Source organism: Sturnira hondurensis, unplaced genomic scaffold, assembly GCF_014824575.4.
Source record: "Sturnira hondurensis isolate 20B ecotype Veracruz unplaced genomic scaffold, ASM1482457v3 Scaffold0007865, whole genome shotgun sequence".
NCBI classification, from domain to species: Eukaryota; Metazoa; Chordata; class Mammalia; order Chiroptera; family Phyllostomidae; genus Sturnira; species Sturnira hondurensis.
The window spans coordinates 249,528-253,319 of record NW_028080496.1 but is presented as its reverse complement, the minus strand read 5'-3'; the positions used below and the strand labels follow the sequence as shown (position 1 = coordinate 253,319).

General features: G+C 52.3%; 1 non-coding gene across 1 annotated transcript; it reads left to right on the top strand.

Moving 5' to 3' along the window:
* Positions 1-3,159: 3,159 nt before the first annotated feature.
* Positions 3,160-3,232, top strand: TRNAK-CUU (transfer RNA lysine (anticodon CUU)). The gene has a single exon. It is a non-coding gene; the product is annotated as a tRNA-Lys (tRNA).
* The last annotated feature ends 560 nt before the right edge of the window (positions 3,233-3,792 follow it).

The following is a 3,792-nucleotide window of genomic DNA, read 5'->3' as shown; positions in this document are numbered from 1 at the left end:
AAGAAAGAAAAGAAAGAAGGGAGGTGGGAGGGAGGCAGGGCTGTAGGGAGGGGCGGCAGCCGGCCCCCGCCCGCTCTGGGCTCCTGCCCCCGCCCCGTTCCTCCCCACCGGCCTCCCCAGGGGCAGCGCAGGGTCAGCACCACAGACTTACACCCACCGCCCGTGAGCCGAGGGCGCCCTCTGCTGGTGGAGCTGAGCCGGCTCTAGCAGCCCGGGCACTCTGAGACCCCCCAAAGAATCTGGAATTTCCGGAATTCCTCCCTGGTCCCCAAGCTCTGCCCAAGTAGGCGCCCCTCGGTGTGTGCCCCGGCCAGGCAGCCCTGCCCCTCCTAGGAAAGGGACACGGAGGCCTCCTGAGGGTCTGGGGGGCTTGCAGCAAGGCAGCAGGGGCCCCGGGGTCCCAAGATGATTCTGCTCCAAGGCCAACTCAGGAGAGAGGTTTGGGCCGCCCCCAGTGGGCAGCCTTTTCCCTCGAGAGGCAGGGTCTCTCCCCCAGTTCCTCGACTCCAAGTGTATGTCTGCACAGACACAGTGGCTAGGCCGGCGCCCCAGCCTCTCAGCAGGGCCCCCCTGGGAGCCTGGAGTCCCGCCAACCCCAGCCTGACATCCCAGGCCTGCCTCTGCCTCCACTCCTCTGCTATCTGTCCTTCGGCTGCCCCTGCCGGGCCTCTGGCTGCCTGCTCCCTCTGCCCTGCTGCCAGCCGCTCACCCTCCGCCTCCTGCTGTAGCATGGGGGACGTCCCCTTCTGTTCTCCACCTGGGCGGCCCAGACCCTTGGTCAGTCCCGGTGGAGCTTCTCCCTCTGAGGCCCACAGACTAACCCGTCACTCCCACAAGCTCCACCGGGAGCCCCTCCGCCCTCCTGGGGCACCTGTGGAGCACCCTGTCGCTCGGTTCCTAGACCTCCTCCAGGGTGGCCTTCCACTTCCCCTCAGCCACCAGCTCTCAGGGCCGTGGCCTGGGCTGTGCCTGATGCTGCTGCCGCACCTCTGACACCTGGGGATCAGACGCCCTGATCTCAGACCAGACGCCGTTGTCCTTCCCACCGTCTTTGACAGTCACACCATGTATTTGTCTCCCTCCAGTCGCTGGTCCCCTTCATTTGCTCTGTACCTACTTCCCTCCCCAACTGCATTCATGGCTCCATCCTTGGCCCTTCAGCAAAACCGGGCTCAGCCTAGCCTCTCCATGACAGCAACAGTAAATAAGAAGAACAAAAAGAAAGGAGGAGGGGGAGGAGGCAGAGAAGAAGAGGAAGAAGGAGAAGAAGGAGAAGCAGCAGCAAGTTTCCACGGCAGGCAGAGCTGAGGGCTCTCCCTCGTTACTTGGTGAATTCCCTCCTGACCCTGTTATCACAGGTCATCACAGTCTTCCTCAGTCGGTCAGCCCCAGTCCACACAGCTGGGAAGGGACGTAAAGGGGACTATAGTCTCTTCCTCCCCTGGACCCTCACACCCGTCCACCGATCCCCCCTTCCTTGAGCTTCCTGACCTGTTACTTACTGTCTCATTTCTGTCAGCCTCGTTGTAAAGTGGTATGTATGGGTAGGTCATATTTTAAAGTCCAACCCTTATTTTACTTTATTTTGTATGCTTTTTAAAAATAACCTTTTTTAATGATTATGCAAGTACACACATGTATTATAGAAAGTTAGAAAATCAAGACAAACATTTCAAACTATCAAACATTCTTACCTTAATAGATGGCCTTACTTTTGCTAAGTGAGAGATTACTTGGATCTGCAATCTGCTTTTTCCAATCACCTCTACTTTTTTTTAGTTTTTGTTTTGTTTTGTTTTTTTTCAGAGGGAGAGAGAGAAACATCAACTTTGTTGTTCCACTTTTTATGCACTTGTTGGTTGCTCCTTGTATGTGCCCTCACTGGGGATCGAACCCACAACCTTGGTTAATTGGGACAATGCCCTAATCAGCGGAGCTAATCAGCGGAGCTACCGCACCAGGGCCTCCCCTCCACTTTTTCATTACAGTAAATTTTCATCTCATCGAATAATCAAACTATATTCAGATTTCCCCATTTTACTCCAAAATCTCTTTTATAACTGGTTTACTCTGAATAAAATCCAATCCAGGAACACGTGTTGCATCTGGTTATTACGGCAAAAGTCATTTCTGAAAAAGGGAATAGGTGTAAACAAAGAAACACACACAAATAAAAAGATAGTACTTGTTCAAGACTCTAGGACGGTTGTCCTGCAAAATTTCTTTCCTGATTTTGTCATTCGTCCACTTCCTCGTCCCTCTTTACTTCCTGTGAAACACTTTTTGGCTAGAATAAAATAACAGCTCTCGCGCACTTCATAAAACTTTACTGAAGAGTTGATAGTCTTCACTTATAAGGGCTATGCTTTTTCTAATCCTACATGTCTTTGTTTTTATCTTTTTTCCCTCCAAAGTAGAGTGCTCCTTCGTGAACTAGGGCTATTTGGTGACTGGGAACGACAGACCCTCTTAGAAATACAGATTAAATCTCTAATTTCCCGTTTTACCGGGGAGAGTCTTTTCATAATGTCCCTGCCCACACCGCGGTGCTAACAGTCGGCGGGATAAACGTCTTCCCTTTCAGTTTTGTGTGTAAGCAAACGCCATACGGTATTTTGAATGATTTCAGAGCCTGCATTGGTTTATAAATCCTCTTCTCTTGTGTGAACGACAGGGCCTAGAGGAGCTGAACCACCCGGGAATGGGGGTTGGGGCCGGGGGTGGGGGGAGGGGGGTCCTAGAAAAATCCCGGGAACGTCAAAGCCACACACACGGGGCAGAGAGGCCAGCTCGGTAGCCACGCTCTGGACTCGGGCCTTTTCGGGAGCGAGGACGGACTAGCCCGGTTGGGCACCGGGCACCCTGGTCCCCGCCGCGGGTGCGCGCCGCGCCCGGGTCTCAGCGCGCACCCGCAGCGCCGGGCCCCGCAGGCGGCCGCCCGCCCGCTGACCGCTAGAGGGCCGCCCGTGGGTTGGGCCGAACAGCGAAGTTCGTCCGAGCAGAACCAGTCACGAGACAGGCATTTGAGAGTAGTGAAAAAACTTTACCCACCCGAACATTAGGGGGAAAAAATAGTGTAATATAGAACATCCGGCCCGGCGGAAGTGAAAATAGTCTGTTTCCTCTGAAGAGAGGTAGATGAGAGCCTGACTTCCAGGTGCCCGGCTAGCTCAGTCGGTAGAGCATGGGACTCTTAATCCCAGGGTCGTGGGTTCGAGCCCCACGTTGGGCGGCTTACTCTTTTATAATTCGACCTCGGGTTTCATTCAGAGTTTTTCATTTTGAAACAATTCAGGACGTAAAAACTATGATCGCTGAACTGGTTCCAACAGGGAAACGAGAAACTAAGGAGCAAGTTTGCCTTATGAATACACAGTTAGATGATCTGGTATGAAAAAAATATTTCTTACGAGTGACCTATTGAAGGGCAGTGTTAAAGCCAAAGAGAATAGGAAGACATGAAAAATTTTAAAACTGTGAAGTTCACAAATATCGCTGAGGTGATCTTTGCCCAAACTTTTTAAATGTATGTTTTTAACTTAATGCTATGCGATATTCAAGATTAGTTTGGAGATCAGTTCCGCTTCGCAGGGTGTGCTATGCTTGTATACATATATTTAAAGGTTTTATTTATCTGTGTTTAGACACAGGGGAGGGATGGAGAAAGGGGGAGAGAAACATGGATGGATCGATGGCCTCTCGCTCGCCCCCAACTGGGGACCAGGACTTCAACCCAGGAATGTGCCCTGACGTGAATCGACCCGTCGACCTTTTGCTTTGCTGGATGACACT